The sequence below is a fragment of the Peromyscus californicus genome, unplaced genomic scaffold, assembly GCF_007827085.1.
Source record: "Peromyscus californicus insignis strain IS unplaced genomic scaffold, ASM782708v3 Scaffold_8__1_contigs__length_139910024, whole genome shotgun sequence".
Classification (NCBI taxonomy): Eukaryota; Metazoa; Chordata; class Mammalia; order Rodentia; family Cricetidae; genus Peromyscus; species Peromyscus californicus.
The window spans coordinates 128,780,905-128,808,116 of NW_026294606.1; the positions used below are offsets into that span (position 1 = coordinate 128,780,905).

The window sequence follows — 27,212 nt, forward strand, 5'->3', positions numbered from 1 at the left end:
TCGCTGCAGCATCAGACATCCTTCCAGTCCGCTTTCCTTTTCTCTCGAGGATAAAACCCCTGCCTCTCAATAATATATATATAAAAATATATATTTTCCATAACACTGGCATGCCTTATCCACTGGCAGGGCTGACTCAGCACTTTCACCAAAAACTCTGTAATAAAACTATTATTTTCCTTTATCTTTAGTCCCTATTACTTTGTCTTTAGTCCCTGTTCATTTGTCTTTAGTCCCCTTTTTCTTTGTCCCCCCTTTTTTTTCTTTAGTCCCTTTTTTTTCTTTAGTCCCTGTTCATGGCGCCATTCTGTGGGGTGTTTACCCAACTACCCCCACAGTTCCCCAGAGTTTTCTTGAGTGCGAGCAGCAGGAAATATTAGATAGAAGGATTTATTGCGGAGAATATCGCGGAGATAAACAGATAGAAAATAAAGGATAGCCTCGAGAGGGCCTGGAACCTATTCCAACGGGCCCCGACTGTCTCTGCCCCAGGGTTTTTATAGAGACGCCAAGGGGTGGAGCAAAAGACCTCCTCCCCCAGCACAGCCAAGTGCAGACCATCTCAGACACCTGCACTCAGGCCCGTGGTCTAATCATCCTCTATGCGGACCTGCTGGGTAAAGCCACGAGGAACCTGAGAATGGGCTCCCACAATATACAAAACACACGAATATATATATTAACATGTGTGTATTGGCATTATATGTATGTTTATTATATATAGTAGTTATATCTGTTTTTTGCCTGTTTTTGAATTTTTCCAACATTTTGAACTGTCCAGATCTTGAGCCTACACACAAAGAGGATTGTGACAGCTTTAAGAATCCTTTGAATGGTTAGGGGGCTCCTTCTGCCCTTCTGGGATATCAATAATGACATCTTCAGATAGCTTGGCCTCAGAAAGTGTATCCTATGAAGCAACTGTGTTTTCCAAGTCTTGATGTTAGCCTGTATCAGAAGGTTCCTGCTCTTCTGGGACATCAATCACAATGTCTCACATGACTTGGATGCAGCAGCTGCATTCTGTGAAGTATCGTGTGTCCAAAGCCCTGATACTGGTCCTGGGGCAAGTGAGGATGGCTTTGAACCTGCAGATACTGCATCTTGTGATGATCAGGAAAGCAAACTTGTGTGTTCAGAATGTTCCGAGTCTTCAGAAAAACTTTTTTTTTTTGGTTTTTCGAGACAGGGTTTCTCTGTGTAGCTTTGCGCCTTTCCTGGAACTCACTTGGTAGTCCAGGCTGGCCTCAAACTCACAGAGATCCGCCTGGCTCTGCCTCCCGAGTGCTGGGATTAAAGGCGTGCGCCACCACCGCCCGGCGGAAAACTTTTTTTTTTCTGGATAATATTTCATTGTTCTCCCTTTAAGATAATATATAAATTTATTAGTCAGGGGGCTCCTTCTGCTCTTCTGGTATATTAATTATTACATCTTCACATAGCTTGGTCTCAGAAAGTGCATCCTGTGAAGTATCTAGATGTTGGCCCTTAGCAGCAGGTTCCTGTTTTTCTGTAATCTCAGTGACAAAGTCACATGACTTGGAGGAAGCGGCTCTATCCTCTGCATTAATCCTGGGTGCAGAGGCCTGATATTGGCCCAGGTGTGAGGATGGCTTTGAAGCTTGGTGTTCGGTATGCTCCGGGTCTTCAGGAAGACATTTTTTTTTCTGATGTCCTCTCATTTTTCTCCCTTTAAGACAATATAAATTTATTAGCCAAAAGTTATTTTTACCATTCTAAAAAGAGTTCTGCTCTTTGTCCTCCCCAAATTTGAAGAGCCTGTATCATGGTACTGCTTTAAGTATGTTCTTATTTCTTAAATTACTAGAGTAAATCTTATGTATTTGGGTTGGGGTGATACCTCAGTCTGCAAAGTGCTTGCCACACAAAAATGAGGACCTGAGTTCAGTCCTCAGCAGAGGTCCAAAGCTGGGCATGCTTGCAGTCCTGTGCTAGTGAGACAGAGTTGGATCCCTGGGGCCCTCTGGACAGCGATCCTAGCTCAATCTGTGAGCCTCAGGACAGTGAGAGACCCTGTTCCAAAACCCAAACTGAACAGCTCCTGAGGGGCCACACTGACCTTTCCTGCACATGCAGACACTCCCCCCCACCCCCATACACACACTCACACTAACAGAAGTTAAACAGCTGTTACTTACCCAGGTGTCTTACTTGTTGGGAAATATCTTCTCTGACATCGGATACATCCCACATGGCCAGAAAAGAATCAAAGCAAGTGCCTTCCTCTGCCTCTTGCACGTAGGGTTTGTAGGAGAATACATGGTAATGGGCAATGGCCACAAGGAACATTTCAATGCAGATTATGAAATCCTACAACAGCCACAAAAATATTTATCATCTTTGGCTTTAAATCTAGTTTTTCAAAATGCTAACATTTTCAAAGTTATATAGGGTGTCAACTTTTAAAATATAATCCAGATTATATTCATATTTCAACATTTTTTCCACTTCAAAACACGACAAACCAAGGTTTACATCTCTTTTGCCCTCCCTCAGTCAAGTATTTCTTAATCTGTTCCCCAAGGACTGAAAGGAAACATGCAGATATATGTAGACCAGGAATAAAACCATTACCAATCAGGACCTATGGGTCATTTCTCTAGGGCTCCCGCTCCTCACCATAGAGCAAGCTAACAGTCTTGCTCACTGTTTGGATATTTGGGGCAACACTGTGTCAAACAGCTTAAACAGTAAAACCTCTTGAGTTCACTGACAGCACTACTTACCTGCAGGCCCGTGGTCACAGCTTCCGCACTCTGCCATTCCCACGTACCCGTTTTAGATAAAACCCCAATCTTCAAAAATACTGTGATGAGGACTGCTTGCCTGTATGTCAAGAAAAGGTAAATGTCAAATCTAGATCATGAAATGACCAACTGTTTATGGAATTAGGGGCTCGGGAGGGGGCTCGGTGTGTAAAGCACTTGCTGCACAAGTGTGAGGACCTGAGTTAAAGTCACAGAAGCCAGGGAAGGCTGGCATGGTGGTGCACATCTGTAAACCCTGTGCTCCTGCAGTGAGCTGAGAGGTGGGGAAAGAGAACCCTGGGAAGACTGCAGGCTGGTGATCCTGATGTGTGCAGAGTAACAGTTAAGAGACCCCATCTCAAATGAAAGGCGAGGACCGACACCCAAAGCTGTCCTCATTTCCACATGCACACATGGCATGGACATGTCGCCACTCACACAATAAACACATACATATCATATACACAAAGAGATTAAAATGTGCACCTAAAAACAGTGAAGTCCTCAATGTACCCCAGGGCTTCCCACTGTTCTGCCTTCAGGGCATATTTCCAAACAAGGTCTGCTTATATTAAATATACTCACCCAGCTTTACAAATTTATTCTACTAGTTTCATAAGATGAATTTCATTATGTATTGTCAGAACTTCATCATTTGGCTCATATATCATTTTTGCTTTGAAACTATGTACAAACAATTAGATTCTAAGTTCTAACAGCTTGTAAGTAAAGGCCTGATACTCAAGTGTATTTACATGTGTATTCATGACTAGAATTTGATTGTATTATTCATTCATTCATTTAGATACAGGGTCTACCAATGGAACCCTCGTTGTCCTAGGACTTGTTATGCTGACCAACCTGTGCTTGAACTCAGAGATCTGGCAGCCTCTGCCTCCCAAGTGCTGAGATTAAAGGTATGTGCCATCATGCCTGGATAATGACTAGGATAAAAAAATAATATTTATTGCTGGCTGTGTGTGTGTGTGCACACATGTAACATGTTGTGTGTGTGTGGAGGTCAGAGGACAGCCTGCAGGAGTCATTTCTTTCCATCTACCTCGTGGGCTCTTTGATGGAACTCCAACTGTCAGGTTGGTGATGGCAAGCATCTTTTCCTGCTGATCCATTTCACTGGCCCTATTAATTTCAGTTTTGTTTTATCTTCCTTTTTAAGGCTTACTTCTTATGATTGGTGTGGCAGGGTGCCAGAGGACAGGTTTGTGGAGTTGGTTCTCTACTTCTACCTATACAGGGGTCCTGGGGATTAAACTCAGTTCATTAGGCGTGCATAGCAAGTGCCTTTCCCCAGGGAGCTAGCCTGCCAGCCCACAGCATATCTGCATTATAATACCATCGAGTCCCAGAAGTCTCTATAGCATATGATGTACGCCTTCAACTGCTAATGATTACTTCTGGCAGTGCAATTTCATGAATTCCTTCTCCTTTGCCCTTACTGAATTGCTAAACTGGATCTGACTGTTTCTATAACTCTTAGTACCTATCCTGTCCTAACACCATGACTAGTTTGCTGTTTGCTTTGTGACATTGAGGACAGACAGTAGGGCAGTGGATACACCAGGCAGACACTCTGATGGATCTCCAGCCCTACCTTGTGTTTTAAAGAACACTCACTGATAAACATTTCCCTGTCATTAAATATTTTCTCCCAAATTGATACTGTTTTATTTATGAAAGATTTTAGGTAATTTATTCATTTTGAGACAGGGTCTCACTATGTAGCTGACTGGCCTCAAACTTGCTATGTAGACCCTGCTAGCCTTGAACTCATAGAGAGTCACCTGCTTCTGCCTCCCCGGGGAGTGCTGGGATTAAAGGTACATACCACCACACCCAGCATCAAGATATTTAGGCTATCTCAAATTATCTTCACCTTTTTAATGTCACAGTGGCCATCTGACTACTTCTTTGATTGTTCAGATACAAGATAACACAATGTGGCATAGGCTGCTCCACAACTTGCTTTATAGAGCAGGCTGTCCTCAAACTCACAATGTGAGATTCTCTTGCCTCGTCCTGAATACTGGGATTACAGGTGTGTACCACCATACATGACTAAGATTATTTGTTTTTTTATCTTTTTAAAACTATTTAATATTTATTTTAATGTGCATGCGTTTTGCCTGCATGTATGTATATGATGCATGTGCAGTATCTGCAGATACCACCTGGATCTGAAGTTACAGAAGGTTGTGAGCCACTAATCTTGTTAGTGTTGGGTCCTGAGCAAGAGTAGCAAAGCGCTCTTGTCTGCTGAGCCATCTCACCATCCCTGTTTTTGCAAATCTTACAAAAGCTGAAGGGATGGCTTTTTAAAAAGATGTCCTTGTGTGTGTCTGACTGCAAGTATGTGCATATGCTCACAGAGGCCAGAGGAGGACTTCAGACCCCTTGGAGCTAGAGTTACGTGAGGTTGTGAGCCACCAGACATGGGTGCTGGGAACCAAACTGCGGTCCTCTGGATATGCAGCACACTCTCTTAACTGCTGAGCCTCTCTCCAGCCCCAGAGGCATCTTCCTAGTTCAGGTAGTCCTGCCTCAGTCTTCCAAGAGCTGGGATTACAGACAGGCACCACTGAGCCTGGCATTGTATTCACATTATTTAAAAAACTCACTTAACCAACAGTTTTATTGGCATTTATAAAATGAGAATATTTAAGAGCAAGCAGTTCTTACCAAAACAAGACAAAGGCTACCAGTTTGACACAAAGAAATTTGCCAACGGGTTTTATAGGGCTGAGCTCTTTCTTCAGGACATTGTAATAAAAAACGAGGCAGCACGTGGCAATCTAGAAACAAAAGCAACATTCAGCATTCTGCATACATGCATTTTGCCTGCATGTGTGTATATGATACATGTGCAATATCTGCAGATACTAGAAGAGGCCATTAGAACCACTGGGATCTGAAATTACAGAAGGTTGTGAGGAAGACAGTGACAGGACCTTTCCTTAAGGCCGAAATCAGAGTCTACTGACGTTTCAGTGCTTTTTTTTTTTTTTTTTTTTTTTGGATTTTCGAGACAGGCTTTCTCTGTGTAGCTTTGCGCCTTTCCTGGAACTCACTTGGTAGCCCAGGCTGGCCTCGAACTCACAAAGATCTGCCTGGCTCTGCCTCCTGAGTGCTGGGATTAAAGGCGTGCGCCACCACCGCCCGGCTAGTGCTTTTAATATGTTGCTGAAGATGCATATATGTGAGATTTCTCAAGAGAGGTATGTAACATTTTTCCTGAATATGTTTCTAAGTGTTCACATACTGGAACTCAAAGCAATAAACAAATGATATGATCGAAAGGTTTCCTTCAGTCAAAAAAAAGGCAACACAAATTATCACCACTTTTATAAAAACTTGATTATTATTATTAGCTAGTCTCTCATGTAACATTTACACAACACACACAGTTTATAAGGCAACACGTTAAATAAGTACAGTTTCAGCAAAACTGTGATCATGAAATCTACATCACACAAACCAATTTCCTTGAGAGCAGTGTGTAAGTCCAGCTGGCCTTACTTCTTAAAATAAGTGCCCACATCTTTAGAGTCAGTTATAATAACCAACCAGCATTTCAACAGCAAGAAGCATTTCTGGAAGCTTACTTTCCCCATTAAGACCAGGAGATACTTGATGCTCATTTAAAATACTTCAGGATATGAGAGCAGTAAAGCAAGAACCAAGCTCAGACCCTTGCACTGGAGCAGGACCACCCAGGGTGCATGTCACACACTCCTGGGCCCTGGGTTCTAGCTGTAGTACCATTAAAAACAGACTCTTAACACTGAGCTGCTGTGGGATGGTCTGTATGTCAAATGTGTTGCTGATTGGTCAATGAATAAATCACTGATTGGCAGTGGCCAGGCAGGAAGTATAGGCAGGACTAACAGAGAGGAGAATTGAGAGAACAGGAAGCTGGGTGGGGGAGACACTGCCAGCTGCCGTTTGGACAAGGAAGATGTAAAGTACCGGTAAGCCACAAGCCATGTGGCAAGGTATAGATTTATAGAAATGGATTAATTTAAGCTGTAAGAACAGTTAGCAAGAAGCCTGCCATGGCCATACAGTTTGTAACCAATATAAGTCTCTGTGTTTACTTGATCGGGTTTGAGCGGCTTGGGACTGGCAGGTGAGAGAGATTTGTCCTGACTGTGGGCCAGGCAGGAAAACTCTAGCAACACTGAGCTGTTTCTCTGTACATAGGAACTGTGACCCTCATGCTGGGATCTGACCCAGGGCTGTGTGATAGGCAAACACTCCAGGCACATTCCACAGTCATAACCCAATTTTCTAACATCTGTCATGAACTAAAATGAAATGTTGTTCCCCAATATCTTTTTCAACTGAAAGTAGCTAACTTTTGTGTATGTTTCATAAGTTTTACTTTTAGTATCTGTCTAAATGCCAATGGGAAGACCAAAGTATGTCCACCGGGTTTAGAGTGTTTCCAGTCCTTTCTTATAATGGGCATTACATCCCAGAAGGCAAAAACACTTCTACCATTTCTTTAGAGTACATTCCCAGAAAAAAGACTGCTGGTCATGGAGATGAACATGAGAGAAAGCTCTGGAGATACACACCATTTATTTCCGTTATAAACTTCCTTCCTTCCTTCCTTCCTTCCTTCCTTCCTTCCTTCCTTCCTTCCTTCCTTCCTTCCTTCTTTCCTTTCTTCTTTTTTTTTTTGGTGTTTTGAGAGAGGGTTTCTCTGTGTAGCCCTGGCTGTCCTGAAACTCACTTTGTGGATCAGGCTGGCCTCAAACTCAGAGATCTGCCTGCCTCTGCCTCCCAAATTCTGGGATTAAAGGCATGCAATGCCATGCTCGGTTCCATCATAAACTTCTAATAATTTATGTATTAGAAGTGTTTGTTACTGTACTGTAAAAAGCACTATCCAAAGACTTTAGATGAAATACACTTCAGCTTAAGAGAGCCTTTCAGTTCCTAGAACAGCACTCATTTTTTTTTTTGAAAAAAAAAGTCATTTTTAATTTTCCTTTAATTTTAAATATAGATCAGAGATTTAAATTTTTGCTGTTTTGTTTGCTTATTTATTTGGTTTTTTGAGACAGGGTTTCTCTGTGTAACCATGGCTATGCTGGAACTCAATCTGTATGTAGACCAGTTGGCCTCGAACTAAGAAATCTGCCAGCCTCTGCCTCCCAATTAAGGTGTGAGCCACCACCACCTGGTGAACTCTTCCGTTTTTATTTAAACTCTATCTTCTCATGCCAATTAGACTTTTTCCTCTCACTGAATAGGCCGATTGCATTATGTTTTGTTTATTTAGAAGGCACACCATGCTTATCCCCACAAGGCTGTGTGGTCACAAGAGCAAACAGCTCTGCACGTAAGTCACCAAATCATTCATGAACATATTACTGTACTTCTATATTGTATAAAGGTATACATTAAAGCTGTTTCAAGTTCCATGTACAAATTAAAAGGTAATTTTTCCTCAGGAAATAGTGCCTGATAATATTTAGCAATAGAAACAAATTTAGTACAATTAAGAAGAATGATGATTTACTTACCACTTCTGACAAAGTATTTATTGTAGCTAAGTAAGTCCTTGCATTGGCTAAACCAAATTTCCCTTCATTGTAGACACCAACCATTTCACATATCCTTAAAAAAGGCAAAAATAAACTTTATGACTGACCAAGTAAACCTTATCTTAATATGTACACTTTAGAGACTTATTTTATGCATATGAATGTTTTACCTGCATGTATACCTGTGCACAATGTGCATGCAATGCCCTTGGTGACCAGAAAAGGGCACTGGATACTCTGGAACTAGATTTCACTAAACCTCTGCTAGAGTACCAAGTGCTGTTAACACTGAATGCTCCACTGAGTGCTCTCCAGCCCTGAACACGTTTTTAAGGTGTAGTGAGTGGTAGCAACACTTAAAATTTAGTCTGTTTACTTTAGTAAAGTCTGTTTACTTCAGTAAGTCTGTTTACTTTAGTAAGCCTAATCTTGGTTTTTCTGATGTGTTGTATAGTCTGCTCTCAAAGAATGTGAAAATCGTGGCAATCCTTTGCATTGTTCATTGTAATGGAATCCAGCTTTTATATACGTATTTACACTATTAATCAACATTGTTTTTCTATTTGTTTTTTCCATTTAAGAATAGAGAATAGTTTTTAAGATAGGGCCTAGTCTGGCATTAAACTCTCAATTCTTCTGCTAGGATGATTTGCCATGAATCACTACACTTGTTTTCTGTCTTGGTGAGAATTAAACCCAGGGCTTTGTGCATACAAGGCAAACACTCTCATCAACTGAGCTATATTCCCAGTCATGTATCATGAAGATAAAAGAAAAAAAGCTAAGGGAAGGCCATACTTACAATGTTGTAAGAGTGGTAATTGGTCTGATTAGAGTGTACTGCAGGACTCCCAGTTTGCATCGAAAGAGCAGCGTTCTGCAGAAGAAAGAGAACATAACATCTCAACTATTCAGTGGCATCAGAACATGGCAAAGCCTCCAAATTAAAATCACGCTGACAGCTGACACTAATTATATTGAATCCTGCCAATTTCGTTCTCCTAAATGATAGTAGGGTAAGAATGTGGTGGCAACATGGAAATCTGAAGACCACTTTGAAAATAATAACTTTATCTTCTAAAGCCTCCCTTCACCTCCACTATAGTGCAACACAGAACAGAAGGAACAGAAGAAGGTGCTGGGACCTTGGTCTTTTCCTGTTTCCCTCTCTTGCCATGATACACTGCAAATCAACAGGACCAAATGAACTGAGTCTGTGAGTCAAATAAAACTGATTATCTCAGGAACTTTGCTGATAGAATTGATAGTGATGGCTCTAACTAACACAGGAGAAAAACGGAGGCACAAAGGAACTGTGAGCTTGTGCACATGCATGTGTATAAAGCATTGACATTTAGGATGCAGCTTCCTGGTGAATGTGTTTACAGAAAGATTTACTGGGACAAGGCAAACCACCCTGAGGGTGGGTGGCCATCCACAGGCTGGGGCCCTGGACTGAACATGAGGCAGTGAGTTGAGTTCCGGCTTTCCTCTCTGCTTCCTGACAGCAGATGCAGTATGACATCATGCACCTGCCACGTGCCTTTCCCACCATAAGGGACTGCACCCTCAACTGTGTTCCTAAGTTGCTTTTGTCAGTGACTTTGTCTCAGCAGGGAGACAAGTACAAGACAATTAGCTGCGTGATCATGTACATGATCATTTAGGCTCCAATTCTCAACTGTAAAAAAGATGCTGATTAAACATTTTCTAAGGTTTTCTCCCTCATTACATTGATGAACTTTTCTATTGGGGTAAGCAATGTAAAAATAAAAACAAAAAAAACAAAACAAAAAAAACCTCTCAACATGTACATTTTAAAAATGTATTTTATTATCTTTCAAACTGTATGACGTGCTACATAGTGTAAGGGCTCTACCTACTGTCCCCACCCCTTGCAGAGAGCTGACTGATATTTAAGACCCACACAGAGGCCCATCAAAACCAAACACACTTACTCTCCCATTGCCAATGGTGGACACCAGCAGAGTGGAATGGGATGCTGTTGCTGATCTTTTGCTTCCAGGTGTAACATTATATTCGGGATCCGAATTGTTAAATCATTGGTAAGGAAGATCATAAAGTTATAAATGGTGTAAGCTTCGTAGCAGTCTCTACAGGTATCGGCATATATTCCAACTTTGGGGAATTTTAAGGCCAACCACTATGGAAAAGCACAGATGTTAAAGAGAAGTGCTACTGATTCAGAAAATGCAACTGAAGGCATTTTTTCTTTTTTCTTTTCTTTTCTTTTCTTTCTTTTTTTTTTTTTTTTTCCCAGATAGGGTCTATGTAACCTGGGTGTTCTGGAACTCACTATGTAGACCAGGCTGGCCTCCAACTTAAGAGTTCCACCTGAGTGATGGGATTAAAGGGATGCAACACCACATCTGGCTAAAGCCATTTTCTTTAGTTGTGTCTACTGTGGAAAGTGTTTTTTCCTTTTATTTTCTTTCTTGGGGTGGGGTGGGGTACAAATAAAAGACTTAGTAACTAAAAAGCATGATAGTGAACAATCAGCATCCTTATGAGAGTCTGCATCTATGGGTTCAGCCAACCCTGGAGCAGAAATATTTGTAACAGCCCCTGACCCCAGGTCTGCACTCTGGCCTCAAACTCATGGAGGTCCTCTTACCTGCCTACGGCACTGATATTCTATCAGGTGTCATAAACCATCTAGAGCTGACCATAAGGACAGGGGGACACACTATGCTGATGCTAACCATTTTATATAAGGGAACTGAGCATCAGCACATTTTGATGCCTGGGGTGGGAAAGTATTCTCTTGTGGCTACGTATGGATGAGGGTAATTGCAATATTTCATTCTTTAAAAGATTAAGAGCCACTAATCTTAAATTTAAGCAAGCGAGCAAGGAAAACAGCTACATATTAAAAATATTTGAAATATCTGCATTTTTCATTATAATATCTTCCTTACTAACACTAAAATAAGTGAACTTGGCCAGTTGCAGTGGTGCATGGCTTTAATCCCAGCACTTGGGAGACAGAGGCAGGGGGCTCTCTGTGAGTTCGGGCCCAACCTGCTCTACATAGTGAGTTCCAGGACAGCCAGAACTACATAGTGAGACCCTGTCTCAAAAATATAAAAACAAATAATAAGTAAAAACAGAAAGAAAGAAAAATCTGGGTTGTGGTGGTGCATACCTTTGATCCCAGCCCTCAGGTGGCAGAGGCAGGAGGATCTCTGAATTTGAGTCCAGCCTGGTCTCCAGGGTTAGTTCCAGGACAGCCAGGGCTACACAGAGAAACCCTGTCTCAAAAAAGAAAAAAAAAAAAACTAAAACAAAAACAAAAACACAAAAAAAACATGAAAAATTTCACTATCAATCTCTTTTTAAAAGTCAATATTTTGTGTTTATTACTTTATTAAGCATTTTTTTTTTTGGTTTTTTGAGACAGGCTTTCTCTGTGTAGTTTTGGTGCCTGTCCTGGATGTTGCTCTGTAGACCAGGCTGGCCTTGAACTCACAGAGATCTGCCTGGCTCTGCCTCCCGAGTGCTGGGATTAAAGGCATGTGCCACCGCTGCCTGGCTATTAAGCATTCTTTAGTAAGCATAGTTAAGTGTCAGAAGAGAAGGAAGGCGGTGGTGGCGCTCGCCTTTGATCCCAGCACTCACTGGGGAGACAGAGGCACGTGGGTCTCTGAATATGAGGCCAGCCTGGTCTACAGTATGAGTTCCAGGACAGCCAGGGCTACATGGAAAAACCCTGTTTCAGAAAACCAGAAAAAAAGGTGTCATAAAAGATTTTTTACAAAGATTTATTTACTTTATTATTTTATGTGCATGAGTATTTTGCCTACATGTATGCATATGTGCTATGTTCATGCCTAGTGCCTACAGAGATCAGAAATTGGGTTCCCTGGGACTGGAATTATAGTTGTGAGCTGCCATGTGGGTGCTGGGAATTGAACCTGGGTCCTCTAGAAGAGCACAGTACTCTTTACCAATGAGCCATCTCTCCAGCCCAAGAATTCTTAATGCAATACAATGAAACATACTTACACTACTTAAACTGTATATTGGGACCATCCAAAGAATCCTACAGAAAGTAAAACATAAAAATCACTTAATATGTTTATGATTTAAGTCAGTCAATAGTAGTAATAGCAAATACATTAAGATTTGACCTGATAATAGGTTTTTGAAGTCCAGGTTGTGTGAAATGCGCCAAGTGTTGCAGAATCCCCCAGAAGGACACATGTACTGTCAACAGCATAAAGACACCAGCAATAAACCATGCTTTAGTGTATATTCCAACCTTGAAAAACAAAAGAACACATTGGTTTAGATTCTGATATTAAAACTATAAAGATCAATATATATATATTGGTTTTTCGAGACAGGATTTCTCTGTGTAGCTTTGCTCCTTTCCTGGAACTCGCTTTGGAGACCAGGCTGGCCTCGAACTCACAGAGATCCACCTGGCTCTGCCTCCCGAGTGCTGGGATTAAAGGCATGCGCCACCACCGCCCGGCTAAAGATCAATATTTTTGTCTTAAATTTTCATTAGATTACTAATACTGCCTGGTATTTCCCAAGTAATTAGTAGCAATTAAAAAAAGATTTACTTTTTAGTAAATTCTATGTATGTGTCTGTGTGAATATGTGCATGTGTAAGTGTGGGTACCTGCTGAGGTCAGAAGAGGGTGCTAGATTCCTTGGAGCTGGAGTTACAGAGTGTGGTACCATACACCTTTAGTCCCAGTAACTTGGGAGGCAGAAGGTCTCTGTGAGCTCCAGGACAGCCTGACAAAACAACCCTCCTCCTCCTCTTCCTCAAAAAAAAAAAAAAAAGGAACATTTACATAATATTTTGCCCATTCCTAGTGTGTTATTTGCTTTCTGTATCTGATTCTTGTTTGCTGTTTATGAGCTATCTTGAGGAAATGCTCCAGTTAAGCCTCTAACCTTGAACACAAAAACAAAACCTTCCTTTAAACTTCTCAGTCCCCTCCACCTATTGTGCTATCATTTCTCAGGCTCCTTCGGAGTCAAAATCTCCAAAACTCATATATTCTCTGGATTCTAAGTTTCCACCACACATTCGTACTTCAACAATTCTGTTCTGGGTTTGGTCCTCCAGCTTCAGTGATCACTAAGCTCCCACTGACCTTTCTACTTGTGAAGAGTGACAGGCAGGTTGGCAACAGTGGACAGTATTCAGAATGTCCCCTTGAAACCCTCCTCCCGGGCATTCACTTCATTGGTTCCTTGTGAATTCCTGGGAAATGCCGGTGCCAGGTCTTTGCTGTTCCTTCTCTGTGTCCTTGATCTCAAGCATTCTTTAACTGCAGACACTGTCTAAAGTCTGACCATTAGTACCTAGGTGTGTTCCCCTTTCAGAGGTCGGAACTTAACCCCTAATGCAAACGACCATATTTGGAGATAAAGCTGATGGGGACTTAGGTGAAATGAGGTCATCATCTCATAGGGCTGGCGATCTCAAAATGAGATCATTCAACCACCTGAGGATTCAGCAAGAGTATGGCCATCTGCAACCTGAGAGTACCCTCCCTAGACAGCAACCCCATGATATCTGACTCCAAAATCATTTTCAAGACTGTGACAAAACAAATTCCTCTTGAAGGCACTCAGTTCATGGTATACACATGTGCTTCCGTGTGTGTGAGTGCAGGTGTGCATGTGTGGAGGTCAGAGGTCAGCTCTGGGAAGTCAGCTCTCCTTCCAGCTTAGGAACCAGGGTCTCTTGTTTCTGCTGCTGTGCTGCACAGTGGAGGCTAGCTGGCTGGCAAGCTTCCAGGCAATTCTGTGTCCACCTCCCATCTTGCCATAGATGCCATTCAGGTGGGTTACAGAGAGGGAACTCAGGTGGTCGGGTTTCCTGGTTATTGCTCCACCTGCTGAGCTGTCTTCCACAGCCCAGTTTACGGCCTTTATTAGGGCAGAGAGTAGATTAAACAAGACGTGTACCTGCAGTTGAAACTGTTCTGAGGTCCAGACTTGCATATCCAAGTGCATTATTTGGCAGGCTCACCCGCATGTCCTCCATTAAACATCCCTGTCAGAACTTGAGGGACTCAACTTGGGGTGTTAGCAGTTTACACCGCAGATTAGAATTGGTCTTAAAGGTTAATGGCACTTTCAAACTACGCTTGAAGCTCACAACTAAGAGAATACTAAGTGAATTAAGTACTCCAAGGAACACTAAGTGAGGAAATTATATTTATATTATGATTGCTATACCTAAATTTAGGTGGATATATTTTATTTTTTTTTTATTTATTTATTTTTTTTTTTGGTTTTTCGAGACAGGGTTTCTCTGTGTAGCTTTGCGCCTTTCCTAGTACTCGCTTTGGAGACCAGGCTGGCCTCGAACTCACAGAGATCCACCTGGCTCTGCCTCCCGAGTGCTGGGATTAAAGGCGTGCGCCACCACCGCCCGGCTAGGATATATTTTAAATAACAAAAAACTGAACAAATGAGAAATACTTAATGTCATATCGTAAGAGTCTTAAATAACTATATGGACTATAATAAGAAAGCCAACAAAAGTTTAGTGAACAAAATAACCCTCCAGACACGTTTGGACACATTATTTAACTAAGATATTTTCCACACTCAAAAGCGGGGGGTCATGTACATGGTATGTCATAACTCTTCTAAAATAATAAAGTACTTTCTGGTTATTATTAATAATTCTAAGTTCATTTTATACATATATTACGGATATGTTAGGTATCCAGCTTGTAATACTTTAGTAATGTCACAACATGATGTCATGTTGTGACATCAACAAGTAACAAAAGGCAGCAGGAGAGATGAGTCAGGTAAGGGGCTTGCCTCCAACACTGCGCTGATCTCTTGAGCTCAGTCCTCACTCAGCACTCATGATGGAAGGAGAGAACAACTCCCCCAACTGGTCCGACATCTGACCTCCACAAGTGGGCCATCCCACGAATACACCAACAACAAATACATAAAAAAAAAAAAAAGAAACAAATACACGAGGAACTTTTGTAAAACTTTTGCTTTGACTGAGGAGTAACTTCAAGTCGCCAGCATAACTCAGTTGGTAGAATGCTTGCTTGCCTCAAATGAAGAAAGCCCTGGGTTCCATCCCCAGCGTTGAATAAACAGAAGCACTGAGAATGTGGACGTTAGAGGACCATCCTAGGCTACAAAGCAAGTCCCAAAACAGCCGGTCTACATGAGACTTTATCTCATTAAAGAAAGAAACAAATAAAAGACGGAACTTCAAACGTAAAAACAATTAGCAAAGTCCAACTAACGGGAATCCTTTCGTTCCAGGAAGCAGGCTAAAAGCTTATAAAATCCAGAACGTAACTTTCAAGGTAGTTTATCTGATCTGGTCAAGCCCAATATCTGCACAGCAGATATGATTTCAAGAATAGTTTTCTGGGAACTGATGGGTACCAGCGAAGCATTCTAAGCAGCAACATTAACTATTTTTCTCCACCCGGTCCCACCTCCACTTGTAGCGGCAAAGTTAGATCAGACGGGTCTGTTTACTATTCAGAGATGAAATGTTTTTCTGACCCCCAAGCATTAAAGGCTGACAAAGGGATTCTGTCAAAGAGACTAAGAAAGGGTAGAGGTGCTGGACTCTCTTACTTTTTGTTTATGATGTTCCCAAATACATAAAAGAGCGAAGATGAGAATCCCAACAAGGAAAGTAATTATGATCAGGGGTCGGTTCCATCGCCTCCAGTTTTTCCTATTGCACGCACAGGCCATTTTCATCAGTGAAAAAGCACTGAACAGCCAAGAAAATGAACCAAATCAAGATTTTGGCTTTTTCACTTTTTAGCTGTTTTCTGTGAAGTCAGACCTCAGACCTTTATGATTGGGCAGCTACGGAGGAGGGCGTGACTGTAACCAAGGTTACCGAAGGGCGTGGTGGGAGGGATGCCTAGGAGGGTAGTGGAGGACTGTTGGCTTCGCTAATTTGGCTGGTCTTAGTGGATCCTGAGGAGGATTCCGGAAGCTGTAGGGACTGGGGACGTTTCAGAAACACGTGCTGTATTACTCAGACTTTGTTCCATCTAAAGGAAAGCCTTAGTGTGGGACAGAGCGGAACTTGAGATAGGCTTGTTTTCTGAGAAGGCTCCCTGGTTGTCTTTAGGGATAGAATTAGAAACTGGCTGGAAAAACACAGAATAGGAAACCTTTGCTTAGATTTCAGTCAGTTGCTAAAGTTTAGAGCCCTAAGGAGGGGTTTCTCTGCATAATTTCTGAACCAAGTAGAAGAATCATTCTAAAAAATAGCTTATTTGGAAGTAACTGCCAATATGAAATGTTCACATTTGGAACGTGTGTTAAAAAGTCCTACTCATTTAGAATTCAAAAAGTTGGAATTCTGACACCACATTCTGTGCACTCAAAGCTTTTAGCTGTATAGGTTTGCAGAGCAAACAAATGGCAAACGGGATCGTACGGTCTCTCTAAATCAAGGGAGCAAGCAAACATCTGTGTCTCAATTAGACATGTGAATATATATGGCCTATATCGTCATCAACACTATCCTACATTCTTTACCTACAAGTGTTAGTTTTATGTGGTGCTATATTATTCATTAAGTGGCACTGTTTACTGTGAGAGAAAAGCCAGGAGGTATGACAAAACCCATTGCTGTGGGATGGTCTGTTTGTCAAGTGTGTTGCTAATTAGTCAATAAATAAAACACTGATTGGCCATTGGCTAGGCAGGAAGTGTAGGTGGGACAAGGAGGAGAATAAAGCTGGGAAGTGGAAGGCTGAGTCAGAGAGACACTGCCAGCCGCCACGATGACAAACAGCATGTGAAGAGGCCGGTAAGCCACGAGCCATGTGGCAAGGTATAGATTAATGGAAATGGATTAATTTAAGCTGTAAGAACAGTTAGCAAGAAGCCTGCCACGGTCATACAGTTTGTAACCAATATAAGTCTCTGTGTTTACTTGGTCGGGTCTGAGTGGCTGTGGGACTGGCAGGTGAGAGAGATTTGTCCTGACTGTGGGCAAGCAGGAAAACTCTAGCTACAACCCACTGTAGGAGTTTATTAGGAGAAGGAACAGAGGGGAATGTGCTTTAGGCCTATGGAAGGTTATGCATGGAGAGAGAGGAAGAAGGAGAAGAAGAGGGGAGGAGTCTGTGACCTGCTTTTTATGGATGCCCCCGCACATGAACATTTGGTCTCAGGAGCTCTGCCATGCGTGCACATAGACTGCGTGATCACACTGTGTAAATTACACCACCATGCAGCTCAGGGATTATATAGGACATAAGGGATGACTAAGCCTCTTGCTTGGTTACTGAACACATGTGGTCATGTAGCAACAATATGAGTTGATCTGCACAAAAGTACCGAGAGACAGGCAGTTTTCTGTTTCACAGATGAGAAGTTTCAAGTGATTGATTTGCCCAAACATTAGCTGTTTTCTCTGACCTTGGAGTCTGCTTGATGTTTAAATATTTGGTTTGTCATCATCTGCAACCAGGGAAATTCTGCCTTTTGGCCACGTGGGCAAAATGCTGTGGCCCCAAGTCTCCCAGAGATACAGATGGAATAGTGTATTCTTGTCACACTGTGACCCAGAGCCTGGAGACTGACTTCCACAGTCTTTTTCCCTGTTCCTCCATGATCTCTATTTTGCAACTTTTCCTTAAAGGGGCACTTCAAATTTTGTTTGGTCGAAACTAAAACAGCTGGTTAGGAGGAATTCCTAATCATAGTGAATACCTTATGTATCGTTAAAGTTCAGAAAATAAGAGAAACTCTTGCTCTATAACCAAATGTCATTACTATTTACTTCTTGGAAATGACAGTCTAGCAGGGCTGTTTCTGTATGTTCAGCCACACACACTCATTGCTGCCTGCAGTCATCTTCCCCGTTCCTTCTCATGGAAAACCATTTTTAACAGAATTTCTGAAAGCTGTCTCAAATGCTCTAGCACCATCCTTCATGTTTTGTTACCGCCATTAAATGTTTGTCTGTTTTTCTTAGACTGTGAGATTCTCAGAAAAAGCTAAAATTCTTGAATTATTAAGAGCCATTATTAAAAACCAAGGCAATGAAGAGACAAAGGTGTCAGATGCAGACGTGACTCTGCATGTGTCTTTGAGCTGGAATTCATTTTTGATGAAACATCTGGACAGCAACAGAGAAATCAGAGGTAGTGAGTTTTTCATTTAAATATGTTCACTCATAAAGGCTCTGCTTTATTTTGAAGATGTCCTTCCTTCCTTCCTTCCTTCCTTCCTTCCTTCCTTCCTTCCTTCTTTCCCTCGCCCTTCCTTCCTTCCCTCCCTCCCTCTCTCCCTCTTTCCTCCCTCCCTCCCTTCCTTCCTTCCTTCCTTCCTTCCTTCCTTCTTTCCCTCGCCCTTCCTTCCTTCCCTCCCTCCCTCCCTCTCTCCCTCTTTCCTCCCTCCCTCCCTTCCTCCCTTCCTTCCTTCCTTCCTTCCTTCCTTCCTTCTTTCCCTCGCCCTTCCTTCCTTCCCTCCCTCCCTCCCTCCCTCTCTCCCTCTTTCCTCCCTCCCTCCCTTCCTTCCTTCCTTCCTTCCTTCCTTCCTTCCTTCCTTCCTTCTTTCCCTCGCCCTTCCTTCCTTCCCTCCCTCCCTCCCTCTCTCCTCCCTCCCTCCCTTCCTTCCTTCTTCTCTTCCTTCCTTCCTTTTCTTTATTTTTCCCTTTCATTCTTGACAGTCTCTCTGTGTAGTCGAGACTGTCCTGGAACTCACAGACACCCACCTGTTTTTGCTTCCTCAGGGCTAGGATTAAAAGTATGTGCCACCATGCCCCACAGTTGATAGTCACTGATTTTAAAGCAAGATCTGCTGACTTTACAGGGCTCTGTGATGAATTCAGAGAGAGAGAACAAGGGCCTGTAAAGCCAGGGCTGAGAATAAAGGCCTCAGCTGTGTCACTCGGTACATAGAGGCTGGAGGCCCTGGCCCCTTGCTTTTGTTCTACTCTGGTTTCCCGTGAAATCTTCTAATTCTCGCCTGAGTAGCTGCATCTTTGCCCTTGCCTAGCATGATTCTAATGTAGAAGTTCTGATCCCCCCATATCCTCAGCAAAGAAATATTATATATATATATATTACATTAATATAATATAATATTATACTAGAGAGAGAGAGAGAGACAGAGAGAGAGACAGAGAGAGAAACAGAGAGAGAGAGAGAGACAGAGAGACAGACAGAGAGAGAGAGAGAGAGAGAGAGAGAGAGAGAGAGAGTCTGTATATAGCCCTGGCTGTCCTAGAGCTTGCTCTGTAGACCAGGCTGGCCTTGAACTCAGAGATCTGCCTGCCTCTGCCATCCAAGTGCTGGGATTAGAGGTGTGTAATTGCACCCAGCAGTGATAGCAAAGATACCTAACTATTCTATTTCTTAGGTATTTCAGCCCTCAGAAGAAAAAGGAAGGGAAAAGTATGCATGCCCACACAGTTTAATTGTAGACATTTGTGTATTCTGTGACAGCTGTATCTGTTTTCCAAAATTTAAGATACAGATTAAAGTATCTCAGACACTTCTGTGAGCTCCAGCAGCCTGTGTTCTGTCGGCACACATACTGGGAGCTGTAATCCTAGGTCAGTCGCCTGTGTTTCTGACCTGGATTTATGCTTCTCCTTGGTCTTGATTTCTTCATTCCAGACACCATCCCCACATTCGCAGAACTTATCTGAACAGTTTCTGATGGCTTCCTATGCTTTACAAGCTTTACTTTTCCAGTTTTTCCTCTGGTTCACTTCCCCGGCACACACACTTTTACCCTGGGTTTTGTTTGTTCCTTGGTTAAACCTCTGAGATAAATATTTAAATGAATATTTGAATTTCCCTTGCCCTTATCCTCAAGGTGTGCTACTAGAGATACTGGATCCATGACTATCGGCTTCTCTAGTTTCCTCACAACAAAACCGACAAAGTGCCTTCTCCTGCCCGGTAGATTTCTGTAATGAAGGTGTTTAGCTGAGGATGGGATACTGTGAAGGTGTAAACAACCTACTGTAGTAATAAATTACCTCGTGTAAAAATTAGTACTCCCTAGACGGCTTTCCAGCCTTCTTCCTTCCTTCCCTTCCTTTCTGCTTCTGTCCTCTCCTCTCCCCTTCCCTCCTCTCTCTCTCTTTCTGGCTCTCTTGTATCCCAGGCTGACCTCAAACTTGCTACATATCCAAGATCCTTGAACTTCTGATCCTTCTCTATCTCCCAAGTCCTGGGGTTACAGGGCCGCAGTGCCAAGGGCAGTTCATGCAGTGCTGGGATTGCACCTGGTGCTTCACCTGTGCTGGACGATTGCTTTACCGTCTGAGCACTAACTACAGCCCAGCTCTTACTTATTTCCACCAGCGTTTTGTTTTCAGACCAATTTAAGTGACACTTGTCAAGCATCAAGGTGCAGGCTAAACGAAATGAAAACGAAACCCCTGACCCTGTGCGTGTGTGTCTTCAGACAGGGTCTCATTCTGTATCTCAGGCTGGTCCCAAGCATTGTAATTCTCCTGCCTTAGCCTCCCGAGGGCTGGAATTGCAGATTTGAGCCATCACATCTGATTTGGGAAAAATCCTATTAACTTAGCAGAAATTGTGTTACCTAGAAAAGTTGAGAGGAAAAGTTTTTGTGGCAAGGATGATGATTCTGTATATTATAAAAAAAAAACAACATGAGAAATGAAAAAGTTATACTGAAAATTTTTATGATTTTAAATAAAAATGAAATGTTATTTGTGCATTACACGGTGACCCCCAAAGAAATCTTTGACTTGTACAAGCAAGGGGAGATGTTAATCCTGCCGGAGGAGAATAAGACCACTACCACAATTTTAAGCCAAATTTGAAGCAAGCTTTAATTAGACACTGACTAGGACAATGGACTCTGGCCAGGTCCATTCATGGATTTCCAGAAAATGGCCAGGAGTCACATTTTGCAGAGGCTTAAAAAGACAAACCCATAAGGCCACAGCATTTCCCATCAGGTCCAGTCAGTGGCAAGCATATAGCTTGACATACTACTTCCTCCCTGTGTACCTCTTGCCTATGTCCAATCAGGGCAAGCATACATCCTGATGCACTTCCTGTCTGCATGCCTCTTGCCCACATGATCAAGCACATCCAGTGCAGTTAGGTCAACCAAACTTGTTTAGGGGAATTTAATCCCAGCACTCAGGAGGCAGAGCCAGGCAGATCTCTGTGAGTTCAAGGGCAGCCTGGTCTACAGAGTGAGATCCAGGACAGGCACCAAAAAAACTACACAAAGAAACACTGTCTCAAAAACCAACCAAGCAAGAAAACAAACAAAACAAAAACCGAAATGTGACTTTGGCTCTCACAAAAGATTACAGGGAGGGTTTTGTGCTAATGTGAAGAGTGAGTTTTGTTTTCAACTATGAGGAGAATGCTCTTTGGAGGTGGAAGTTTTGCCTTTACTTTTCTCACATATGTTGGGCTGTTGAGTGCCCTAAACACATAAGCATACATCCTGAATGGTCTCATTTACATGACATGAGTGTGTGCACATGTGTCCTGCATTTGGAAGTGAGTGCTCTCTGTGTTCCGTGCTGTGAATGGAGTCCACCAGGCTTAGCTAGTGCAAACAATACCTGTTTATGGAACATCTTCCCTCTGTAGATAAGGGTTGGAGTTGACTCCTCCTCCTCCTCCTCCTCCTCCTCCTCCTCCTCCTCTTCCTCTTCCTCCTCCTCCTCTTCCTCTTCCTTCTTCTTGGTTTTTGAGACAGGCTTTCTCTTTGAGTCTACTTGTTCTTCTTTCTATAGGAAATGTGAGTGAATAAACGCTCCCCTTATTGGCAGTGCTACTGTGGGAAGCTGTGGAACTTTTGGAAGTGGAACCTGGCTGGCAGAAGTAGGGTGCTTGGGGACATGCCTTGAAAGTTACCCTTCTTCCCAGTTTGTGTCTCTGCTTCTTGATGTTCTTCCCGAGTTCATGGAGTCCAGCAGCCATGGAACCCCAGAAACTGTGAGCCAAAATCTTTCTCCATGGTAAGTCTTTCTGCATCAGGATTTTGCTGCAGTCATGGAGAAACAACTAATATCTTGTACAGTATATGTTCTGCTGTGTACTTCCCATGTTCCTCTCCTGGAAAAAGAGGAAAAGAGGGGAACACTGGCTTGTGTTTTCCTTTCCAACTTGGTCATTTCCTGGAACCATCTCTAGATCAGGATAAAAATCAGTCAGAGCTTTCAGTGCTCTCACATTCTCAGAGTTGTCCCCAGGAAGAAAGACTTGAGGGACACGGTATCTTGCTTGCTTGTAATTTTTCTGCTGTCATAATAAAAACCACTGACTTAGTGGCTTAAATGTTTGTTCATTTTATTTCCTTGTTGCAGAAGTCAGAAATCTGGGGCAATGGGCCTCAGAGGGCTGAAAACAAGAGGTTGACAGCACTGTGTTATTTTCTGGATGCTCTAGGGGAGAATTCCTCTTCTTGTTCACTGGAGTCATTGTTAGAACCCTGTTCCTTCCTTTCTGGACAACAGCTGCCGACAGTTCAAAGTTTTCAGAGAATGTACACACTCCTTGTGAAGAGGTCTAACTTAACATGAGTGCAGCCATGATAGGCTGCAGACTAACAATATTGGGACTAGGCCTCACCATTACAATAACCAGGAAAAGCCACAAACTGTACCCCACAGGGGACCAATCAGAATTGAGATAAACAAGTACTAGATGCTCCAGAACATTAAGGATACCTTACATCACTTATATATAAGTTGTTAATTTCCTTGCAGCAATGCCAGTATCAATTCTTATTTGACAAGACTTTGGTGCCCCACTCCTACCCAGTCAGGAGTTCAAACCCCATCTGAATCTGGAATTCCCCTACCCCCACAATCCTTTACTCTTTAAAAACCCTGCCATAACTGAGCTCAGGGCTTTCCCTGATCCAGCCGCTGTGTTGGAACAAACAGAGAGCCCAAGCTCAAGCTTGCAATAAAGGCTCTTTGCTTTTGTATATGAACTCAGACTCCTGGTGGTCTCTGGGGGGCTCAAGATGTGGGCATAACACTTGCTATTGATCTGTCTCCTCCAACTTTGAAGCCAGCAACAGGAGATACTTATTCCTCCATCTTATACTTTTTTGTTTTTATTTTTGAGACAGGTTCTCATTATGTGGGTCCTAGATATACTGGAACTCACTCACCACATAGACCAGACTGCCCTTGAGCTCATGGAGATCTGCCTGCCTCCGCCTCCCGAGTGCTGAGATTAAAAGTGTGTGCCACCACATCTGGCATTTTATTTATTTATTTATTTGTTTGTTTGTTTGTTTTATTTGTGTGTATTATGTCCATGTACCACAGTGCATTGGTGGAAGCCAGAGGACAACTTGGGGGGGGGGATTGGGTCTCTCCTTCTGCTATGTGGGTCCCAAGGATCAGACTGAAGCTTGGTGGCAAGTGTCTTTATCCTGGGAACCATGTCCTGGCTTCATATCTTGAGGTTCCTAGTCAACCTGCAAAATCCTTTTTGTCCTGAAAGATAACATAGTCACATGTGCAGAAATCTTTGGAGATTCATTGTTCAGTCTAACACACCTAGTGACATTCAAAATGATGTCACTTGGAAACAGTCTTCCACTTCCACCCCTCTGTCAGCACTCATCTGTATATGTAATGCATCATTATCCAGGCTTTGTGCCTTGTGCATTCACTGGAAAGTGTCTGGGGCTGGAGAGATGGCTCAGCCATTAAAGGCTAGGCTCACAGCCAAGAAGAGAAGTGTCTAAAGACAACTCTTTTATAGCATACAGGATAAGAGGAGGGACACAGTTAAAGGGAAGGGGATGAGTAGAGTTTTCTTTCTTCTCCCTAGATGGAAGAATATAGCAACTCATGTGGTACAGAGAAAGAATGGTAACATCTCATTGGCTATGAAGTACAATCGATGGCTGGCCCAATGAGTATCCACCTTTCATAGGAGAAGGAATAGCTTGAGATCTGCCTTGTAGTAGCTAAGAACGAAGCACATGTACAGACAGGTGAAGGCCAGATATACTGCTTAGGAGCCCTGCACACATACACATGTGCACACACTTCAGACACACATGTGTGTATACATAAATGCACCTGCAGCTAACCAGTAGTATATCAGTCTGATTTCCTGCTTGTGGAGGGAGGGTTATTATGAAAGGAATAACCATGTCCTGTGGCCTTTAAAACTCATTCCAGAGGGATAGAGAGATGGCTCAGAGGTTAAGAGCACTGGGTGCTCTTCCAGAGGTCCTGAATTCAATCCCAGAACCCTCATGATGGCTTACAACCATCTATAATGAGATATGATGCCCTCTGCTGGTGTGCAGGCATACATGCAGGCAGATTACTGTGTACATAATAAATAAATCTTAAAAAAAAAACAGGGTTGGGGGTTTAGCTCAGTGGTAGAGAGCTTGCCTAGCAAGCTCAAGGCCCTGGGTTCGGTCCTCAGCTCCGGGGTGGGGGGAACCCTCCTTCCACATGACATATTATGCTAGTAAATCATAAGCAACATAACCCATAAGAGGCTGTGGGGAAGGGCTCCTTCCCTCTGTTTGGTGGTGGCTATGAGGTAAGCCAACATGGGTACAAACAAGCAAATCCAGGAACTATGGAGAAGGAAGCAGTCTGAGGAGATATGCTTTCTTCTTAGAGTCCTCTGCAGATGCCTCTCTGTACTCTTCAGGGCTCTCACTCCACCCAGGCAGATAAAGTGTGAGACTGGAAAAGATGGCCACACCAAGACAAGTCCCATAAGGAAGTGCACCATGTGACTGTAAACTGCTAATCCTAAAGGTGGGCATACAGCAAGCCTGAGTGGCTGGAATTCTCGCTGGGTTGAAGATTCCTGGTAGAGACTCAGAGCTTCTCCTCATTGATAGAGACCATAAAGGTAGAACTCTTGATTCCAAATGCACCAGCAGCCTAGACCACCAGCACAGGAAGATGCATGGGTTTGACATCGGCCAGCCCAAAGGCCACAAAACCCACCATGCATCCTTGCTGAGAGTAGCTTGGGGAAGGAGTAGAATGCCCACTTTCACTGTTACTGCTAATATAAGCAGTGCCTATGAATCACACCTTGAGCAGTTTAGTTTGGACAGCAAACAGGTAGGGTAGTAATGTCTGTATCTGCTTGGAACATCCTGTTTGGCCAGTAAAAGACTGACGGGCCTGGCAGATGACTCAATGGCTAAGAGTGAATGCTGGAGAGATGGCTCAGTGGTTAAAAGCACTGACCGTTCTTCCAGAGGTCCCAGGTTCAATTCCCAGCACCCACATGGCAGCTCACACAACTGTCTGTAGCTCCAGTTCCAGGCGACCCGACACCCTCACACAGACATACATGCAGACAAGACACCAGTGCACATAAATTAAAAAAAAAGAGTGCATATTTTTGCAGAGGATGAATTTCAGCTTCCAGCACTGATGTCAGGTAGCTCACAACTGCCTGTAATTCCAGCTATGGAGAATCCAACTCTCACTTCTGGACTCTGTGAGCAACTGCCCTCGTTTGCACACACAAACAAAATTAGAATAATAATAATAAAATTAAAAAGGATAGGAAATAAATCCTATGAAAGTTTAGGGCCCTACCTCTTTGATGTTTCAAGGAGTCCAGGGGCCTGAGGCACAGTGGGAAATCCTTTCTTTTCTTTCTTTTTTTTTTTTTTTAAAGATTTTTTTTTTTTTTTTAAAGATTTATTTATTTATTATGTATACAGTGTTCTGTTTGCATGTATCCCTGCAGGCCAGAAGAGGGAGCCAGATCTCTTTACAGATGGTTGTGAGCCACCATATGGGTGCTGGGAATTGAACTCAGGACCTCTGGAAGAACAGTCAGTGTTCTTAACCTCTGAGCCATCTCTCCAGCCCCAAGATTTTTTTTTTTATTTATTATGTACACAGAGGAGGGCGCCAGATCTCATTACAGATGGTTGTGAGCCACCATGTGGTTGCTAGGAATTGAACTCAGGACCCCTGGAAGAGCAGTTGGTGCTCTTAACCTCTGAGCCATCTCTCTAGCCCTGGAAATCCTTTCTATGGAGAGCAGGTAGTAGCATCTCCCACAATACTCCACAGAGAAATACAGCATGTGACAAGCCTCCTTGGGTTCTGATGAGAACATAGACCACATTTGGGTCCATTGCACCAAGCTATGACAACCCATAATACTCCTGCTTGAAGTGAATCCCTGGACGAGGACAAACTGCGTGTCTGGGCCAGCCTGTCCAACATCACTGGATGTGCATAAGCAGCAAAGGTGTCGCTTGGAGACCACCAAACTGCAGAGAAAGCACTGTTGGCTGTGGAAGAAGCCCACACTGTCGCTATTCCTCATTTGAAAAGCTGCTCTTAGCTCACTGCTGGGTCCTGATAGAAGTGAGACGTCACACCTGGGGACAGTAAGTGACCAGGCAGCCCGAACCACCAAAACCCAGCTATTGTCACTAAACCGTAAAACTGGGCACACTCACCAACATTCCACTATAAAACAAGCAGCAATTAGACAACTCCGGCAGGACCAGAAGCATTCTTTTTTATTTTAATATGGAACGCTTCATGAATTTGTGTGTTATCCTTGTGCAGGGCCATGCTAATTTTCTCTGTATCATTCCAGTTGTAGTATATGTGCTGCTGAAGCGAACACCAGAACGTGCTCTTAAAAACACAAGCAAGAAGAGTTAGTGAAAACAAGCTCTTAATCAAGAGCTTGGAACAGGGACACCTTTAATCCCAACACCTGAGGAAGGAGCCGGCTTTGTGGGATGAGACCAGAACAGATCTGAACACTGTCTGAGGCCAACCCAGGGCCCAGCTGCTGATCCTGCGAAACCCAACAACTTGGAGGTGTTGGTGAGACTACCCTGCTCAGCTGAAATCCATCTGGGAGAGGAT

The 27,212-nt window shown here is 43.0% G+C and overlaps 1 non-coding gene and 1 pseudogene across 1 annotated transcript; both read right to left on the bottom strand.

Annotated features, from left to right (window-relative positions):
* Positions 1–817: 817 nt before the first annotated feature.
* Positions 818–16,078, bottom strand: LOC128104608 (transmembrane protein 184C-like; annotated as a pseudogene).
* A 10,780-nt stretch (positions 16,079–26,858) lies between these two features.
* On the bottom strand, positions 26,859–26,964 carry LOC128104805 (U6 spliceosomal RNA). The gene has a single exon (XR_008216108.1). It is a non-coding gene; the product is annotated as a U6 spliceosomal RNA (small nuclear RNA).
* Positions 26,965–27,212: the final 248 nt, after the last annotated feature.